This window comes from Cetorhinus maximus, chromosome 3 (assembly GCF_964194155.1).
Source record: "Cetorhinus maximus chromosome 3, sCetMax3.hap1.1, whole genome shotgun sequence".
NCBI classification, from domain to species: Eukaryota; Metazoa; Chordata; class Chondrichthyes; order Lamniformes; family Cetorhinidae; genus Cetorhinus; species Cetorhinus maximus.
The window spans coordinates 155,520,559-155,542,474 of record NC_135881.1 but is presented as its reverse complement, the minus strand read 5'-3'; the positions used below and the strand labels follow the sequence as shown (position 1 = coordinate 155,542,474).

General features: G+C 45.3%; 1 protein-coding gene across 4 annotated transcripts in view; it reads right to left on the bottom strand.

Moving 5' to 3' along the window:
• fbxl7 (F-box and leucine-rich repeat protein 7) overlaps positions 1-21,916 on the bottom strand; it is a 398,497-nt gene that overhangs the window by 32,723 nt on the left and 343,858 nt on the right. Inside the window, exon 1 of one of the 4 annotated variants that reach the window (XM_078539137.1) lies at positions 17,682-17,785. The exons of the other annotated variants lie outside the window; for them this stretch is intronic. The gene's annotated coding sequence lies outside the window, so the exon portion shown is untranslated. Of the gene's footprint in view, positions 1-17,681; positions 17,786-21,916 lie in introns of those variants that run through there. 4 annotated transcript variants of the gene reach the window in all.

Genomic DNA, 21,916 nt, shown 5'->3' with positions numbered 1-21,916 from the left:
AGGGGTGAAATATAAGCTGGTTTAAGGTGGGGGGGGGGGGGGGGGGTGGGTGGTTGTAGGGACAAGCAAGCAGTGATATCACTGCAGCACCTATCACTGCTTGCTTGTCCCTACAACCCTATCACTGCTTGCTTGTCCCTACAAACACCCCCAACTTCTCTCTCTCTGCCCCCCACCCACCCCACCCCTCCCCTCCACCAACCTTAAACCAGCTTATATTTCACCCCCCTCCTAACTCTACTCAGTTCTGCTGAAGGGTCATGAGGACTCGAAACGTCAACTCTTTTCTTCTCCGTCGATGCTGCCAGACCTGCTGAGTTTTTCCAGGTAATTCTGTTTTTGTTTTGGATTTCCAGCATCCGCAGTAGTTTTTTGTTTTTATAATATTAAGGGACCTCTACATTATGCTTGGGACAGCTGCATGTTATGCCAGGTCTCCAAAGCTTTCATGCAATTTCTGGAGCTGAATTTATGAATTAACTGGCCAGTTAATCTGTTTCTTGTGGTATTGGTTGAGGGGGTAAATGTTCAACAGAACTCCCATGTCCTTCTTCAAAGAGTGTCCATTGACATGTCCACCTGACAGGCAGATAGGATCTCAGTATAACATCTCAACTGGCAATGCAACACTACCTCAGTACCACAATGAAGTGTCAGCTTAGATTATGTGCTCATACCCTAGGATTTGGTTTAAACCTACAACTTCTGACTCAGAGGTTGGCAGGAATAGCATATTTGGTTCTCTAAACAAAGGTTCTCAACATTTTTGCTTCTGAGGCCTCCTCCCTTGTTAAAAATGTTCCACAGACTCCTATTAACACAAGTATTCTTCTGTATAAAGATTATACAACTAAATGTATATATTTATTGTTTTTGTTTTAATTAATGTGAAACTGGTTGCCAGTGATGAGCAACAATTCTGTCAAGATGTGGAACTATCTTTGACAGGTCACATACATGTCATAGTGAATGCTCACCATGACTCAGTACTTTGTATTCATTTGTATCATTACTGAAAACCCAGCTCTGCATAAGTATGTCATGCTAAATGGCACAAACATTTCAGTGCTGCAGAAGAATCAGTGCCATATTTAGTTGCACCATAGCCAATATGATTCTGCTTCATGTAATGTTCAAATAAACGCACTTTCCAACAGAGGTCACTGGATGTCGATCAGGAGCGGCAATCCTGGCTAACTTTGTTTTATCCTTCCAACTGATGCTGGAGGAACCCTTACTGCCGTTCGACTCAGGACAAAGCCCAGACATTTACCTGGGTCACTCCTGTGCTGGTATGGCATCGGTTGAGGCCTATATCTTTGCTATATATTTACATGTATTACACAACACACACTATGTTACAATCCCCATAAGAAAACTGTAAACCAAAATAACCAAATTTACCAAGCAGCCCGCAAATGAAGAAATTGCCAACAAGATTCCACTTCTGTCGATTTTACTTTAACATGAATCAGAATCCATGTAAAATAAAATTAATTATTAGGCAAATTACGGTTTGTACAAACTATAAATTATACCTGGAATAGCAGATAAAGTAAAGACTATCTCACGAGTTAACAAGCATTCATATCACTCCCTGCACAAATATGGCATGGCGAGCAGTCTCACAGTCTTTCCAACTCAGTCTCCAAAACGTAGGATCTCTCATTTTTCTCACTTAATGGATTTGGTCCTTGGGTCACTTGTAATGTAACTCACTCCATCCGAGTCCACTGGAGAGCGTTGTTACTTGAACGGCACACTCTTGCAGAACTTCCTTAGCTAGGTTCACAGCAGTCTTGATGGCACAGATTCCCTGGTGACTCTTTAATCTGACTCTTCTCAACAACCTGGTCAGCTCTGGCAACACTGAAGCATAGCTGTGGAATTGTCCAATTCACAATCCTTCTCTAACCCTGTCTTCAGTTTTCTGTCCTTATAACTGCATTACACACGTAACTCCTTGTAAATGTGCCTTCTCTATTTTTCCCTTGCTGCAGCTCTTCTTTGTCTGCAGCTCTCCTATCTGCCCAACCACATGGCTTCTGTCTTAAAAACAAAAAGCTAAAAGCTACTGCGGATGCTGGAAATCCAAAACAGAAACAGAATTACCTGGAAAAACTCAGCAGGTCTGGCAGCATCGGCGGAGAAGAAATCAGTTAACGTTTCGAGCCTTCATGGCCCTTTGGCAGAACTGAAGCATAGTTAGGAGAAGGGAGAAATATAAACTAGTTTAAGGTGGGGGGGGGGTGGGGGGAAGAGGGAAGTTGAGGGTGTGGTGATTGTGGAGATAAGCAGTGATAGGAGCAGATAATCAAAAGATGTCACAGACAAAAGGATCAAAGAGGTGTTGAAGGTGGTGATATTTGTCTAAGAAAAGTGCTAATTAAGAATGGAAGACAGGATACTCAAAGTACAGCTCTAGTGGGGGTGGGGTGGACAGACTAACAAGGTTTTAGTTTTAGATTTAAAAATAATGGAAATAGGTGGGGAAAGAAGAATCTATATAAATTATTGAAAAAAAAGGCGGGGGGGGGGTGGTGAGAAACGGGGTGGGGATGGGGGGAGGGGGAGTTTAAGATCTAAAGTTGTTGAGTTCAATATTCAGCCCGGAAGGCTGTAAAGTGCCTAGTCGGAAGATGGGGTGCTGTTCCTCCAGTTTACGTTGGGCTTCACTGGAACAATGCAGCAAGCCAAGGACAGACATGTGGGCAAGAGAACAGGGTGGAGTGTTAAAATGGCAAGCGACAGGGAGGTTTGGGTCTTTCTTGCGGACAGACCGCAAGAAAGACCCAAACCTCCCTGTCGCTTGCCATTTTAACACTCCACCCTGTTCTCTTGCCCACATGTCTGTCCTTGGCTTGCTGCATTGTTCCAGTGAAGCCCAACGCAAACTGGAGGAACAGCACCTCATCTTCCGACTAGGCACTTTACAGCCTTCCGGGCTGAATATTGAATTCAACAACTTTAGATCTTAAACTCCCCCTCCCCCCATCCCCACCCCGTTTCTCACCACCCCCCCCCCGCCTTTTTTTTCAATAATTTATATAGATTCTTCTTTCCCCACCTATTTCCATTATTTTTAAATCTAAAACTAAAACCTTGTTAGTCTGTCCACCCCACCCCCATTAGAGCTGTACTTTGAGTATCCTGTCTTCCATTCTTAATTAGCACTTTTCTTAGACAAATATCACCACCTTCAACACCTCTTTGATCCTTTTGTCTGTGACATCTTTTGATTATCTGCTCCTATCACTGCTTATCTCCACAATCACCACACCCTCAACTTCCCTCTTCCCCCCCCCCGCCCACCTTAAACCAGTTTATATTTCTCCCTTCTCCTAACTATGCTTCAGTTCTGCCGAAAGGCCATGAAGGCTCGAAACGTTAACTGATTTCTTCTCCGCCGATGCTGCCAGACCTGCTGAGTTTTTCCAGGTAATTCTGTTTTTGTTTTGGCTTCTGTCTTATCTGCCTCCCTGTTGGTAATGCTTCCAGGTCAAGTCCATGGACCAGTATTTCTTATTATCCAATTACAATTGATCCCTTTACAAGCGATTCAATATTCTTAAAAGTCATTTTCAAACAATTACAGATTCCCTAGGCGTTTTAAAGAAATTACAAATTTCCTTACTGTATTGTTTCTGGGTCAAATGTTGTCACAACTTTCAATATAGGAACCCACAATAACTGGATGTATTGTCAAGCAATTTGGTTTGACTGTCACAACACATCAGCTTCAACTTTTGTTTCTAAAAATATGTAAAAATGTCTACAGACACACACACACACCTTTCTATGAAAGCAAATTGATTCAAGCCATTTGTATAGATCCTCCATCAAACCAGGAGCTCCGATATCACAGCTGGCATTATTTGTATTAGTAGTTACATCCTGTCTTAATCTCCCCATATATACTTTATATGTAGTCGACTGTTGAATGGACACATCTCAATGCAAATATAAACGTAGTGAAAGCAGCTTGTATTAATTACTCAGGTGGCAATGAAAGAGAAAACCCAATGAAACAAAGAAAATGAAAGGAGGATTGTTTAATTTAGAAAAAGCACAAGCGATTGGATTGAAAAATATATAAATAACAGACTTTGGGGGAATTAAAAACTAAAACTGACTGATTGTTAGGCTTGGTCCCTGTACTGAGTTTATTTTTCTCTCATGAAGGTAAATTCTCAGACAACATTCAGATTGTTAAGACATAATAAAGTACTTAGTGATAAAATTATGAAACTTATGATCAAAGTTCACTGAACAGCTGTGTGGAAATAGTCAGCAGCGATTTGAATGAATGGAGGAGGGAAAAGTGCACATGGCCCTCCCAAAGATAATGACCAATAAAAACAGGCACATATTAATAGCAAATTTTAAAGAGGTTACAATTAATCCAACTCATCTCTTTTTAAAAGCAGGTGCGAGGGAATGGGGAAAGATTTGAATTTGAGTATGAAAGACAACTGAAACAGCTTTGCTGAGGAAATTTTTGGTGACTGGAGAAGATCATTGAGGGGAAATATAACAGTTTGGTAAGTTTTAAAAAAGTACACCTCCTTTAATCGCGGAGAGACAAAGTTGCATTGTAACCAATTCTGAGACTGTAGATACACTTTCCATTTTAAGATGATGATTAAGTAATTATTTTTGGCAGACCCCTTGAAAACTTCTTGCAACTTGAAAGGGGGTGGGAGCGGGAGCACAGATCATTGTTCTATATGTTTGTATAATTATATAACATAATACAAACATTTTGTTCCAGAAACTTGACTGCTACCACTGAGCCAAGCTGACACAAGTTAGAAATTTACGCTTTCTATGTTACGGACTTGATTTTCCAGACAGGTTTCTCATAGGAAACAGTGAACTTTATTTACAGGGCTTCAGCAGCAGTTACATACTTCCATCAAGAGCCACAACTAGACATAAGCTCCGCCCTGAGGTTCCCCATGCTCCGGGCTGATTCATTCACACTGTCACGTGATACTATACAGTACAATGAGTCTTAAAGCTACAGTCACTACATTCCTTAAAGCTACAGTTACAACATTCTACCTCCTGAACTCACCTCTCTTTCTTACAGATGCAAAGGAATCCAAGAATATGCACCTGTTTCCTCTCTCCAAGAACAGTCTGATTCCAAAACATTTCCAACTTCTTAACTGACCTTTTCTACATTAAAAGTGCAATATAAATGCAAGGTGTTATTTTTGGTTTTAATGAACCAAAACCAGACAACTAAACCAGGACATCTAATCAAACTCATGGGCCAGGATTTTACGGCTCCGCTGCAGCGTGTCTCCCCCCCCCAGGTGGATGCAGTCAGCCACTTAAATCTTTATTCAGTTTGGCAGGACCGTAATATCCCGCCAGGCAGGAGGGGCCGTAAAATCCTGGCCATGATTTATTTCAAGAATATAATGCTATTCCACCTTCTATCCTCAAAGGCACACACACCTGTCTTTTATTTTTTACAACACGCCACGTTCTTAAAAAAAAGGGTTATAAACAAGTAATAAGCATTATTTCTACAAATATATATGTTGTAAAGAACATAACCTGCTGTTCTTACTAACCTCAACAATTTATCACATTAATCAGGTCTGAATGGGTCCTGCTCTAACGCCACCCAGCTGCTTCACCCCCCAACTCCCTGCTGCCTGCTCCACCCAACTCCCCAGCCACCTGCTGCTGTCTCTGTGTGAATAGCTTAGAGACACTAAAGAGTTGGCTGTTTTCCCAGAAATGACCAAACGATAAACTATGGCATTATAGTTTGGTCAGTTGAAAATGAAATCTGGAAAGCTACATCATCAGGACTGTTGTGACCTGAAGGAGAGAGTGTTCATAGAAGTGTGCCTTGCTGATGATAATCATACCTGTGAAAGTCAAAGGTGAAAGTCATTGTTGAATATGACTCCTGGCCTATCTTGCATGAATAAAGACAGCATATTGTAGTAGTGATGTACTGTCAAATTTGTGGGGGAGTGATGTGAATGCTTGTAGTTATGTAAGATGTATCTTCGTTATATTGACTACTTGAAGTGAAATTTACCTTCATATTTGAAGTATCATTTGTCTGTTAATTTATGTGTAATTTGTGCCCGTTCTGATTCGTGTTAAAGTAAAAGCCACAAATCTGGAATCTTGTTGGTAACCTCTTCATTTGGGGGGTCATTCAGTAAATTGGATTATTTTGGTTTAGGGTTTCCCCAGCGGGATCATACAGCATATAAGAAATTACAGTGATGCACATAACTATATGCTTGGTGGCAATTTTTTTTAAGCATTTCCACATATAGTGAATGGCTATTAAGTGTAATTATTTAATTACTTATATATAGTTAATTATATTAATAACAGCATAAAGTAGTTAGGAATACAAAAAGCCTTTAGACACAACAACGCATTTCTTTTTTCATATAAGTAGTTGTGGCATGATCTAAAGTAGTCCCATGGATGAGGGAATACAGTTTACAGGGAGTTGCTGGGGAAGTTGGGGTTGATCTCCTTGGAACAGAGGAGGTTAAGATGGAATTTGATAGAACTATTTAAAATTAAGAAAGGTTTAGATAGTGTAAATAAAGCAAAACTGTTTCCAATGGCTTAAGGGTTGATAGCCAAGAAGGCACCCATACAGAATGATTGGCGGAAGAATCAGAGGCAACATAAGAATTTATTTTTATGCAACGAGTGGTGAGGATTTGGAATGCTCTGCCTGACATGGTAGTGGAAATAGATTCAATAGAAGTCTTCAAAAGGGAATTGGTTAAATAGTTGTAGGATCAAAAATTGCAGGGTTATGAGGAAAGAGTGGGAGAGTGGAACTAACTGGATTGCTCTTTGAAAGAGCCAGCACAGACTCAATGGGTTGAATGGCCACCTTTTGCACTGCACTACTGTATGATTTCCATCTCAGCACTTCCAAATTATCGGCACGGAACAATATAGGTAGAGGCTGTGAGGATCTTCAAGATCACCTAATCTCTGCCTGTTAAAGCAGAGCTAGGGCTATGAATATTATACAATTCAGTGCTTTGCAATAAAATATTTCAAAGGAAATATTTATTTTATATTTTTCTTTGCCAGCTAAGTTCTAACATGGCAGTCCTCCAGAATTAACTTAGCTTACATTAATGAGCATGATGCCACACTACTTTTCATCTCACTTTTTCTTCTTAAAATAAAATGTATTCTGGATAACACAATGGAGCTGACACTGGAGCCAGAAATGGAGGCTGTGGGTGGTCTATGCATGGGAAAGCTCATACCGTAAGTGAGATCACCCACCAGGTGACCTCTGTGTCAATAGCAATCTTAAAAGGAAGCCTGAGATTGGACATTTAAATGGTGATATGGTCCAACAAAAATAAGATGTTTAACACTAACTTTCCTTGTATTAAGTTATAATCTGCAAAATTTATGGTATGGTAAGTCTAGTATGCAGGCCAGGGAGAGGCCCTCGCTATTTTTAGTTATTTACTGTAATGATATTTACTGGATAACTCATAGCCTGTAGTGCACTTTGTCTGGAACCCTTTATTCAATGACTGCTCAGGTTCATCTGCTCAGAGGACTTCGAAAAAAATCTAATTGCCTGTTCCATATGCATTTTTTATGATCAAAAACAACAAAATACTGTAATACTGCCTTATCGTGGTGAAGATCTCACATGTAGCTGGACAATGTGACGATTATGCTGACCCAATTGTTACCTCCATGGAATATAAAAAAGTAAAATGAAGTTGTCAATCAGATCTCAATCGGTCATGTCAAATATATATTGGCAGATGAATTGCCTGCAGAATGTGTTGAAGGGACCAGTACCCTGGCATTGTGGAAGTGTTAGTTCAGCCATTCACATCCTGTTACCGCTACATGGTGAGTTCCCGGAATAAGTTTGCTTTTAAAATACAGTGCAGAAGTAACATGCAAGTAAGCTAAAATAACTTGCATCAAATGACAAGCTACTGCCTGACCAGGTAATCTGAAAACACAAAAGATCAATCTTATTGACAGAAATGTGCTTAGTTTTCTAGAACTGATTGATGCTAAACACTTATTTCAACCCATTAAGAACCAATTTCCTCAGGCTAAAGGTCAAGCAACAAGAGAAAAGTTAATTTGAATGGTTTACACTTGAAACATTTTTTGAGCACAAATTTCTTGTGACACAAATAGGGAGTTCAGGTGACACCATAAATCACAAAGCATCTGAAACAAAATCCCAAGTTTTCTCCAAAAAATATAACAAGTTATAATATTACTATGGTGGCTACCAATGGACTTGCATTAATTTCCTAGAAACTGAAAGGCTATGCTCCTTGTGCATCTGTTAATGCCAGGTCAGCTCAGTCATTTTCTTTGTCCATTTAGAATGTAAAACCAAACCCTCCTGACAGCCTTCAGTTCCATATTTCTATTGGGGCACAGGTTTTTGTCTTGTATTCATATGCATGTATAGATAGGACTGCAAGAAAACTGTCAGTCACTCTCATATTCAACCAGACAAACCTAATCTTTTACATCCATGTAAAAAAAATTAAGAATTGAATTAAACCATCTGCAGCAGTTAAACAAAAACATTATTTCTCCCTCTAGCAACGTAGTCTTTCAAATTTTTGCACATTAGGTCCAGAGCTCCAGTTACATCTGTAGGACAGTAAAAATAAAATTTGCAATACCAATAGATTTATGCATGTGGTAATATGTTAGCGTTCTGGGAGACTATCTCATGGTTTAATTGTGGTTCTTGCAAAGAAAGCAAAACACTTTCCATTTTCCGGCTGTTATAATTTATTCCTTACATGCCTGGTTGAAGGTGCAGTGGATTATTTTGAGCTAGTTAATCATCAACCTTGGAGTAATACTAATGATATTGCTTGACCGCAAATCGTGTGAGGCCATAACTGTTACCAGTTGTATTTCAAGACTATTAATTTATTTCATTACTCTACAACAAATATGTGCATTAAATAAAATTAATAAAGCAGACTTTGGCCAGAATTTTCTGTCCCCATTGGCATCGGTGGTCACAGCGGGCATGAGTGGACAATATGGCGGGAAGGCCAAAAATTGATTTCACAATGTCGTGAAACCAGTCCGCTCTGCTCATCAATGGCGGGCCACGATTCCCGCTGCCTGATATCGGGAATGTCCTTTTAATGCATCTGCATATCATTATAAACCCTACCCAGCAGAATCATCCCCCCACGCTGGATCATCCCGGCACGTTGACGTGCAATGTGTTTCACTACAGCATTTAAAAGTCATGCACCTGGTGAGCTGAACTTCAAAGCGAACTCGGAGGTGAGTGCACACTAACATTGCGCAGCACTCACAAGGGTCACCCGTTGGACTTCAAAGGTGAGGCACTGCGCATTCAGGCGAGGGCAGGGGCAAGTCGCTTCTTCCTGGCTGGCTGATACTGCGGTGCTGGGGCAAGGGCTGCACTGCAGTTGGGGCGTGTTGAGAGAGCAAGGCAGCACGCTGTGGGACAGGTTCGGGGGTGCAAGGGCTGTACTATATCTGAGGTGAGTTGGGGGCCAAGGCAGTCCAGTCTGATGGTGGTGCACAAGCACATGCGGGGGTGGGGAAGGGAAGCGACCACACATTAGGGAAACTTGTATAAGGTGACCATTCCTCCACAGCTGAGACAGTTCAGGGACAGCCACATTGACAGGCTTGGAGTCAGGTCTCTAGCTTATCTGCCCACTCAAGCAATGCAGAAGTATGAAAGTGCCAGCAAATGCCCCAGAGTTTTTCACCACTCGAACGCAGATTGCAAACTAATGAGCATTTTAGTGAACTGCAGAACAGCTGGACGACTGGGCACATTGTACAATCTCCTTGCGAAAGCTGGCCATGCAGCAGTCACTGCTGGAGGTGCTCACAACCCCTTGCAACATCATCACCCCAGTTTGACCAGTCTCCCCTATAGTTCAAGCTAACAGTGCAGTCTTGCAGTGCGGGTTAGGAGAATGCTTGTGCCTGAGCTGAGAGCACAGCATGCAGTCCAGTGGGTGAGGCTGCCACCAATTGGTCAGGTGGAGCGGGGTTGAGGTGGGTGGGGTTTCAGGCAGCCATGCAGCGCACTAAACTGTGGCCATCCAAGTGTTGGCCAGCACTCTCTGGGATGTGTTAAGGGGTCTTCAGACTTAACCAAGAGAGGTTCTTTGTAGGGCATCCACTGTTAGTGGCCATGAAAGTGACCGCGGCACTCAATTTTTACGCCAGTGGCTCCTTTCACGGCTCCACAGGTGACCTGTGTGGGATATCACAAGTCTCCTTAAGCTCAGATCTCCGTGGCAACATGTGGTCAACTATGTCAAACACAAGGGCTTATACTCGCTGAATGTTCAGTTGCTGTGCAACCACCACAAACACAACCTGCAGGTCCGAGCATGGTTCCCAGGGAGTGTCCACAGCTCCTATATTCTCAGTAGGTCTCAGATCCCTGGCGCCTTCCAGGATCCACAAAAGCTGCAGGGGTGGCTCCTCGGGGACAAGGGATACCCACAGAGGACATGGCTGATGATGCCCGTCCAGCAGCCTCAGGCTGCAGCAGACAGAAGCTACAATGAGGCTCATGCTACAACTCGCACTTTGGTGGAGCAAACCACCGGAATGTTGAAAGTGAGATTCCGATGCCTGGACCAGTCTGGTGGAGCCCTGCAATACAGTCCACAGAGGGTGTTACGCATTGTCATCATCTGCTGCACCCTTTACATCCTGGCGCAGCGACGGGGTGAGGAGCTGGCTGAGGAGGAGGAGCTGGAGGTCTCCTCCGATGTGGAGGATGTTGACAGGGATGAGGATGATGAGGGAGGTCCTCGAAGGTGAGGATGATGGCAATGAGGCCATCGCACTGGTGAGATGAGGCAGGCGCTCAGGAGGCCCTCATAGCTACTAGGTTCGTGGAGGATGACAACGACATGCAGTGACATGAGGAGACACCATAGATCCTCACACTGCATCTGTGAACGTTTGATTCCTGTCTGGCTGATGGCAGCACACATACCCTCTGTGATAAGGCCCTTGTCATGGAGATGCAGCAGTTGCCCTTAGCCCCTACATTCCAGGAGGATGATGACGACATGTAGTGGGTTCACTCCATAGATCCTCACACAGCTTATGTGAATGTCTGATTCCTGTCTGGCTTGCATCTGTGGACAGGGTCACATCATGGAGATGCAGCAGGGAAACTTTAAATTCTCCTGATCCTACGGCGTCCTTCGTGAACCCTTCAGGACCCACTGTCACCGGACACAGATGCTGGAGAGGTGGGAAGCCAGCCACACCTCAGCGGTACTGAGTGTACACAGAATGATGGAACTCTGTGCTGCTGGCCCAGGATATTCTGACAAAAATGATTAGTACCATCGAGGTGCAGACATGAAGAATGTGTTCAGAGGCAGTGAAGGCGCACCATCAGTGTGCTGGGAAGTTGCACAAAGCACAGGGAAGAGGCCCTGGACTGAGACATCTACCTTTATCTTGTGCAGGGACCAAGGTTTCACATCTGAGTGACACAAATACTGCTCATCGTAACAAGGAGCCTTAGGCAAGGAGTCATTCTTGGGAATTTATTTACAATAGTGAACATTATGTACAATGATTAACACCCATGCCCAAGCTGTGCAACTATGTCTTCTTAACCTTCCTAACTCTGCTGCTACATCTTGGTGCATCCCCAACATCCACAGCGGATGTGGAGGCAGCCTGCTGACTGCTACACCCTGTCTGTGATGACCATGACGGGTGTCCTCTGGAAGGCCAAAACCTGAAGGACCCAGCCTACTTTTGGGGTTCTGCTATGTGTCAGTGGCCTCCTCGGCCTGTGGAGCTGTAGCTGCTGGTGTCACAGGAAGAGGGGTATCGGATGGGCTGGACACTCCCGGAGTCACCTGGGTGGATGACCCTGGGGTGTACACCTGCTGATCCTTCTCCCTATGGGTACCTGAGGGCTCCTGGCTGACTCCTTGAGGAGAAGGGGAAGCTGGAGTGAGCTCGAGCTACTCCACACCCCACTCGCATTGACACTTTTGGAGGCCAACTGTGACATCAGTGATTGAGTGCAGCCCATGCAGCAGTGCAAGACCAATGTCCTGGACCAAGGTCTCCATGGCGGCTGCCATCCTACCAGTGTTGACCTCGGTGCGTTGGCATGCCGGCGCTATCACCTCAGCCTGAAGGTGAATGGATTCCTCCATCGTGCCTTGCAATCTGAGGAGTGTAGTGGACATCCCTTCCTGTTGTACCCGAACTTGCCTTTGCATATCCAGCAACTGAGGTATGACCAAGTCCAGAGGCTCGTCATCTGATTTGGACTCAGCAAATTTCTGGCTTCTAGCAGTCCTCTGAGTGCCGGACACCTGAGGAGTCCCTGCTGCCGCTTGCTGTGGATCAGACAGTGCGATGTGCTCACAGCTGGTGACCCCAAGGCTACTCTAGAGCTAGATCCCGCTGAGGTGTGTGTCCCTGCGCTGGTGGAAGGTGTGGGTGACGCTGTGATGGGTCTTCAATGAAGGTCACATCAGATTCCTCTTTGAAGTGTCTTCAGGGCTTGAGTTATGGACCTGAGTCATGGACCCCCTCAGATATATTTTGTGAAAGCAAGGAGAGATACCTAGTGCATGGCAGTGGCCTGTGAACAGGACACATCACTCACAGCCTTATGGATGTTGCACTGCTGGATCCTCACTTAGTTGAGCACTGCCAACCTCACCGTCAGCACAGGAATGGCCCAAATAGTTGTTGGCCAGCTGGATGACTCTCTTTTCAAAGTCTGTGTTGACCTTGATGTCAGGCATTCCTCCACCAGTCTGAGACCTCTCCCTTTTGTTGTGTTCCAGCTTGCCCTGCATGAATACAGATGGAGAGAGTGTTAGCAGGACACCCGCCAAGCCAGATGATAAAGATGCCTGGCATGTGTGGCCACCGCTGTCACCACCTCTCATGCTGGATTTGTCACCTTGCTTGCTGGTCTTCGTCCAGACTGGTGGGCCTCCACTGTGTCCAGTATGTGCCCGAGGCAGGCATTGCTAAATTTAGGGGCAGCATGTTTCCTCCCTTTGGCAGCCTTGAGTTTCCAGCAGCTTCGAGGCGCCTTTTAAATATTGTGCCCAGATTACTGAAGGCCTGAGGTGATGGCAGGGCAGGTAAATCAGAGGCCGCCCCGCCAACGTGTTTCTTGGGAATGCATTATTAATCAGGTGGAATATGCCGGAATGGGAGGATATGGCGCGAAAAGCCCTAAAATGCCCTTTTTCCCGTCTGCTACCACACTTAGTGCAATACTGGGATGATCCCGCCCAGTATCTAACATTAGACGTGATTCTGCGATTGGACAACATTTGCTAAATAATCCTCTGTGCGCTAAAAATTACGCTGACAACCAGTTTAAGTTTGTCAATCAGGCTCACAGTGTGGAGCATTTGAGTGTACTGGAGGCTACATATATTAATACACAGGGCCCTGTTCTTTGTAGACAGAAAGAACCTGTACATACATTGCACCCGTTTCAGCTAAACAAAATAATTGACAGCTAGTTCATTCTTCAGAGCAATGCCTTAACCAATCAGAGTCAAGCTGCCTGGTTTAAATCTCAAACAATACCTGGCAGTTAATTGCCAGTCACCATCAACTGGTGCATACCCCATGGCAACGCCTCTACTAATCAGAGTCCACATGCCAACAAATGAGCACTCTCTGCTCAGTGTGAATTTGTTGTTTTCCTTTGCATTGTATTCTTGCGAATTGTCCAGATGAATGCAAGATGAAAAGTTTCGATGAAATGTCTCTTTTTTTCAGCAATATTTATTTTTCTGTGGTCCTTGTACTGTAAAACTCCTTTTCTCTATCCCACCCTTTTCTGTTTGGATGTGTGGAATGGGATGTTGCTGACACTCCTATTGCAGGTTTTGTATGTGCAAAATAAACTAACCTTCTGAGTTAATCCTAACTCAAGTTTGCTGTGGATTAGTAGTAAAATGGGATCACAGAAACCGAGGGGTTGGGAAAGCACGCCACCACTCATTCTTTAAAATCTATTTCAAACACCTTCTGCTTACGGACAGGTGGTAAGAGGACATCAGTGCAGTTTGCACTCTCTCTCCTGTCCATAACAATAGATAGAAAAGGAAGAATGTAGAAGAGAAAACAGAAAAATTAGTTACTGGGGAAATGACAACTTGACTGCTTGGTTCTTAACAAACTTTCTGTGATTCTATTGTGATCGCCTACTTTAACAACAGTGTGTCCAGCTTGGGCATTTCTTTTCTGTGCCCAGTCAACTTTATTTTTTTGCCTTGTATGGTTCGTCCTACTTGATGAACCACATCAGGTGGCCAACACACTCCCTATGGCCTCTGCAAATGAAGCTTATGTTTATCCAAAAGCTCGATGTGCAAATGCAAATCAATAATTTTTGCCACTACTACTGCAACTATTATTGAGTAGACAGGCCGGGTTTTCCCGATCCTGATCCAAATGGAGGGAGAACAGGGAAAAAATTGCTGTGGAGGCACATGGAAGTCCTGCCTCCATTTCCACCCTCAGCTATTTTCCTGAGGGCAGGGAAGGAGCGTGCTGTGGAACAGGCCCGTTCCTGTTGAAGAGCTCATTAACGGCCTCCTGGGCTGATTAAGAACCTGCCCAAGATAAAGTCTTTTTAATTTTCAGGGAGGTGGGTGTAGATTAGCTGCTATTTGGTTTCAGACCAGCTGCATGGAGGCGCAAACAGAGGCGGGAAGAGTTTAAAAGGTGAGCAAAAGTGGTTGTTAAAGTTTAAACAGCTTATCCCTTTGGAGTTAAAGTTCCATTACAGGTCAGTGGAGGGGGGAGAATAAGAAAATTGCCAGTTCAGGGGGTCCCCACCATCCTAGCATTGCCTGGCACCGTATGGGCATCAGAGCAGTGGGCACAGCTTTGGACTCCACCTGAGAACCAGGAAGGGTGCAGATGGATATGGGTGCTGTATCCAGAAACCAAGGCCATTGTAGATGAGGAACAGCAACCAGCACAGGAAGGGCAGAGGGGGCAAGCATCGGGAAACCACAGGAGAGGGATGAAGGTAATGAAGGAGAAGGAGACAGTACCCTAAAAGAGAATCTACAGTCAGAGGCAAAGACACCTGTAGATGATCAAGAACCAGCGACAAAGGAAACAAGGACTCTCTAAGGAGATGATCAGACACATCTGTGCCCTCATCAGCTGCAGGCCTCTGCGGCATTTCTCACAGGTGGCTGCACACTGCTTCATTACCCAGGTGACAGATGCCCTCTTTATAGATGCTGCCAACACATTAGGATCACAACCGATGGGGCATAATGAGTTCAGAGGGCATTGTATTGGGTGCCAGGAGCAGTCAAGTGGCGGTCCCGCAGCACCCTCAGGCAGGAGGAGATGATGCTGATGAGAGCGGTGCATGGTGCCCCTGCTACACCCTCTGGGAAGCGAACCTCTATCTTCTCCCTCAGGAGTGCCAGGCCTCCAGCTCCCTTGTGCCATCACCAGTCCCTGTGGTGCAGTGGAAGTCTTTGGCACAAACTCTCTCTCCTTCTGGACAACTAGCAGCCTCAGTGATGGCTGCTGTGGCTGGCTGAAACCTGTCTCTGTTCCTGCTTCCACTAATTTTAATTTGGTGGGAAACCTGTGCCCATCCCAATTGAGGGCTGACCCCCCTGAAAATTGCAAATGAAGTCAGATTTCTGGTAGAGACAGGTTTCTGACCCCCAGAAAAATCCTGCTTTCTGTTTCTCATCTCCAGTGGTTAAATCTAGCTCTGCATCTCCATGTCAGGAGGCATTTAGTCCTCTCTTCATTTGTGCCTCCTGCCATGAAGAGTTCATCTTTCCTCCATCTTAGTTAAAAAAGGCATGCCATGAACTCTGTCCTCCTATTATGTAATGCAGCATAGACATCATCAGCAGTCCCTCATTCGAGGATAACGTTTACTCAGGGTCACAAGTTCCTGCCATGGGTTTTATATGACTGAACAGGCTGATTCTTGACCCACGGATCTTTGGTCAGGAAGTCCCAAGGTATAGTGGGATCTGAAGCGCAGGATTTGCTTTCTTTCCTTTCCTTCTCTGCTGCTGTTCAGCCTCATCATTGAGATGCTGTGACTCAAAGCATGATGCAGCTTAATGGCAAGTTGATGCCATTCTGAACAATTAGTAGCAAGCTCCTCCAAGTGCTGTCGCACTTCAAGAAGAGCTTCAGAGTGTCTTTGGACACTTTGGTGTTTTCTTTATCCTCCCCTGGAATGTTGGCCATTTGTGAATTGAGAAAACAGGATCTGGTGAGGGTAATGGTTTTCAGCCATCCAAACACAGAGTCCAATCCATCGAAGTTGATTTTGCAGGAGTTTTGCCTGAATGTTTGTGCAGTTGGCTACATGAAGGACATTAGCATTTGTCCAATGGTCCTCCCATTGAATCTAGAGGATGCAGGGAGACATCGTTGATGAAATTTCCCTAGCGCCCTTATGCATCGCTTATACACAGTCCAGGTCTCACCGCAGTACAGGAGTGTGATGATGACAACTGCTCCGTCACTAGGACTTTCTTTGGCTTATGAAGGTCTTTGTTGTCAAACATATGGTGTTGTAATTTGTAGTATACCGTGGTACCACCATTGTCTCAGTATTTTTCATGTAACCATATTGGAAAGCCAAACCCATTGGTGCTAAATTGGATAAGATCTGAAAATGAACCGGGGGTCTCAGTGTATAATATGTGATTAACCCATGCCCACTCACTGTGTTGCGGCAGCATATTAAGTGTGTCTTATATGATTTCTGTGCAGAGTCAGTGCTGCTACCTACGCTGTCACTGTATACGTAGCGCCAGCCGGTTGCATGCATCAGAAGGGGGCTAAATATTGCAAATGGCCAGCATTAGTTAAAGGCAACTTGCACCAATTAGAGGGAAGTGCATTTTGTTTGCAAGAAGTGGGGGAATCATTTAAAAACTGATCGAGCCTGCTGATACTGTGAGTAATGGCTGAACATACAAGATAACATTCACCAACGTTTTCAGAAACCACACTGGAGATCTTGTTGGAAGGTGTGAGGAGGAGGGAAGTCCTGTATCCACTAGGAGGCAGGGGGCTCTCCAGATACATGCTCAGGAAGTAGCGGGAAGAAATAGTGGCGGGAAGAAATATCAGTGCCATGAGTGTTGTGCCAAGAACATGGATGCAGTGTAGAAATGAGGTATCAAGGTAAATGAGAAAATCTTCCAATGGTCTATCTTATCAACAACCCCAGCTAATGCTCAATTCACTACACCCCATCACCCATCTATCAACAACCTCTTTCAAGCATTACTCAATCCTAACATTCATATATTTTACCTTATCCTCACACACTTAGTACTGTTGCAAGCCATACAATCACAACTCACAGACATCTAGAGCTCTTCAACCGTGACAGCCAGATCACCTAAACATATTGCTAAACACTCACTGACATGCATATTTACCCCTTTCTTGCAGGAGAAGGCATGCAACAGGAGGCAGCAGCTGCAGAAAACAGGAAGAAGACACATGTGCCTGCAATTTTTAACCTCCATGGAGGACATAGTGCTAACTATCATGGGAAGGGTCATCGCTGAAGCTGTGTGGCCACTGTGGGGCTGAAGCAATAAATGATGAGGCTTTTTGCATACCTAATTCTCTTCTCCTAAGCCATTTCTCCTGCACCCCTCAATCTTCTCTGACTTGAAAGCCATAGAGTGGAAGCACACACTTTTTACTTTCTCCTCTCCATCACCACATCTAAACGCTTGTCCATTTTTCCTTTCAGATACCCAAGATACCCTTCCACGCCAGAAGAGAAAGAGAAAGAAGAAAGTGAAGATGAAAAGACAGTGTCACTCAATCTTACACTCACAACTACGAGCTCAAATACTGACATTGCACATAATTTAGGGCTAGGATAAAGGTGGATCTGCATGTGGTGAGGTACCAGATACAAGTGCACAAGAGCAAGGGCAGGGGGGAAAGGATCATGCAGTTGCCAGCCTGCCGGAGGATGAGGTCGCACATTAGTTCTGCTGCAGAGGATTCAGATGAGGACTATAATGAGCCAGGCTACATAAAAGGGATAATGGCTGTACATAAACAGCAGCTTGGTGTACTGGAAAGCCTGCCAGAAAACCTCCATTTAATTTCAAGGAGCACAAAAGTGTCTATCACCAACTTGACACAGGGTTTGTGCAGTCCTTGGAGTCCATCTTTTCCAATGTGGTGGTGATGCAATCCATCATTATGCAGTGTCTGATGACCGATGACAGTTTCCATTGTAGCACATGCAGCTTCATCAATGGTCCCAGTGTTGCAGCAGAGCTCAGCCGGCTGCCATCTTGACATCGGTGTTTTGCTGGCACCCTGATGTTCACAGCCCCCACTTAGCCACACCGTCTCCAAGCCCACCACCCAGGATCCAGTAAAATTCTGCATATTGTGCTCCTATACAGTGCTATCGTTTGGTTTGATATTGCAATTGTTTACATTGACATGATCAGAAGACAGGAAGGAAAATATATATATCAAATCATCCTGGCTACTTAATAAATTGATTGCTTTTTAAAAAACGGACCAATGGCTGGATTAACAAAATGGCCACAGCTGACCACATGCTCATGGTTCTGGAAGATTCTAAGCTGTTCCAATGGACAAAGGCTACGTCATTATCCTCCTGGAATGTGACTTGTATTGTATAAAGATTCCAGCCAAGCCAACACAAAGGATTTGTAGGCGATTAGTCTTCAATGTTGTACCAATGCTCTTCAGAGTGCCTTTTGGACGCCGTGGAGGCTTGCCGTGATGCCCTTCACCACCGCTCTGACCGCAGGAGGGGAAGCAACATCACCAATCCAGCTTGGGAGGCAGTGGCAGCGTGGTCAGTGCCAATGCCCTGCAAACGATGACTGCCACCCAATGCTGAAAGAGGATGAATGATCTCTGTTCTGCCAGGGTAAGTCACTCTTCTCATCACTCTCAATTCTCACTCACAAACCCATCACCACATCCACAGGGACCTCACTCACTGTCGGTTCAAGGGACATCACCATTCACTCTCTCTAAGACACCGTCATTGTCCTTATCCCATCCATTCACCACCCACACATGCCAGGCATATTTATCATATGCCCTGGCAGGCCTTCTGCTTACACTTTGACCATGTGTATTCATGCAGGACAAGCTGGCACACAACAAGAGGAAGAGGTCACAGACTGGTGGAGAAATGCTTGAAAACAAGATCCTCACGGAGTTTGAAAATAGAGTCATACAGCTGGCCGGTGAGGATCTGGACCGTTCCTGTGCTGATGGTGAGGTCAGTGGTGCTCTCTCAAGTGAGGATCCAACAGTGCAACATCCATCAGACAATCATGCTGTGAGTGATGTGTCCTGTTTCACAGGCCACTGCCATGCACTAATTATCTCTCTTTGCTTTCGCAGGCACATCTGGGAAACAGCTGAGGGGGCCCATGACCCAGGGCTTCCAATCAAGCACCGAAATCACATCGGAAGAAGAATCTGAAGGCACCCTCATTGAAGACTCATCCCAGCACTCACCCACACCCTCCACCAGTGCAAAGACACACACCTCGGTGGAACTAGTTCTAGGGTAGCCTCAGTATCACAATCTGGTGAGCACATCACACTTTCTGATCCATAGCAGGCAGCGACAGGGACTTCCCAGGTGTCCGGCACTCGGAGGGCTGCTGGAGGTGCAAAGGCAAGCTCGGGAAAACCAAGAAAGGAGGTCTGCAGTACTCCTCAGATTGCAAAGCACGATGGAGGAGTCCATCTGCCTTCAGTCTGAGGTGATAGCGCCGGCATGCCAATGCACCGAGGTCAACTCTGGTAGGATGTTGGCCACCATGGACACCTTGGTCCAGGACATCTTTCCTGCACTGCTGAGCAGACTGAACTCCATCACTGACGTCATAGTTGGCCTCCAGCAATGTCAATATGAGGAGTCTCATCAAGGAGTCAGCCAGAAGCCCTCGGGCACCCATAGGGAGGAGGATCAGCAGGTGCACACATCGGGGCCAACCACCCAGGTGACTCCAGGAATTTCCAGCCCATCCGAATCCCCTATTCCTTTGAACCCAACAGCTCTAGCTCCACAGGCCGAGGAGGGAGCCACTGCCACACAGCAGGACCACGAAAGCAGGCTGGCGCCTCCAGGTCTTGGCCCTCCAGAGGACGTCATAGACAATAGGGCGTAGCAGTCAGCAGGCTGCCTCCAGCTCTCTGTGGGTGTCGGGTGAAGCACCAAGGCATATCAGCAGTGTTAGGAAGGTTAAGATGATGTAACTCTTTCGAGTCAAAACCAAATAAACTAAATTAACAAATCAGGGGACAAATTAAAAGGCAAACCCTTAAAGGGAAACCGCAAAAAAAAAGACAAAGTTTAAAGGAAACTTACAAACATTAAAGCAAAATGTGATCAAAGATAAAACACCTCAGTCCCCGTGGCACCCACCGAGCACAGAAAACCTCGATGGTGTTGGCGGACACCGCGTGCTCCCTCTCCAGGGCCACCCGGCCGCAAAAGTAGCTGCAGAAGAGGGGCAGACAGTCCGGCCAGACGACACCCTTGATCATCTGCTGTCTAGACCTGTTAATGGCCAACTTGGCCAGGCCCAAGGGCAGGTTCACTAGGAGGTCCTCCTCCCTCCCCACCAACCCCCACCCGCCCCCGCACTGGGTGCCCGTAGATCAGAAGCATGGGACTGAAGTGCAAACAAAACAACCGTTCAAATAACTGAAAAGGGTGTGCAGCCTGTGACACCCTATATATGGATGGATCATGGACCCCGCAAGGCTGCAAAGAAATCACACTCCTCGAGTCTGGTGCATTAGACCACTCGGCCATCCTGACAACTTGCTAACAGATTTCCTTCCCTAAAGGACATTAGTGAATCAGATGGGGTTTTAGGAGAATCGACAATAGTTTCATGGTCATCATTAGACTTTTAAATGCAGATTTTTAAAATTGAATTAAAATTCCACCATCTGCCATGGAATTCGACCCTGGGTCTCTGGATTACTAGTCCAGCGATAATACTACTATGCCATCGCCTCCCCAGTGAACCAGATGGGTTTTTACAACAATCAATGATAGTTTCATAGTCACCATTACTGAGACTAGTGATTTCAATTCCAGATTTATTTTTCCACCAGCTGCCATGGTGGGATTTGAACCCATGTTCTCAGGCACTAGCTGGATTATTACCAGTCCAGTGACATTATCACTACAGCACCATCTCCCCCAAAGATGATGTAACTCTTTTGAGTCCAAACCAAATAGACTAAATTAACAAATCAGGGGACAAATCAAAAGGCAGCCCCTTAAAGGGAAACTGCAAAAACAAAAGACAAAATTTGAAAGAAACTTTCCAACATTAAATCAAAATGTGATTAAGGGGGTCGATAAAACACCCCAGTCCCTACAGTGCCCACCGAACACGGAAGGACTCGACGGTGCCTGCAGACACCATGTGCCCCCTCTACAGGGACACCCGGCCACGAAAGCAGCCGCAGAAAAGGGGCAGACAGTCGGGTCAGACGACCCCCTCAATCACCCACTGCCTGGGCCTGTTAAATGGCCAACTTGGCTAGGCCCAGGAGCAGGTTCACGAGGAGGTCCTCCTCCCTCCCGGCTCCCCCCTCCACACCAGGTGCCCGTAGATCAGGAGCGTGGGACTGAAGTGCAAACAAAACAACATTAAAAGGTTTTTCAAATAACTGAAAAGGGAATGCGGCCTACAACACCCTATATAAACATGGTCCACGGACTCCGCAAGGCCGCAACAGGGGCAGGTATCCTGTGAGTCAATGAAACGACACATCCTGCGGTTGTACGGGACTGCTTCTTGCAACACCCTCC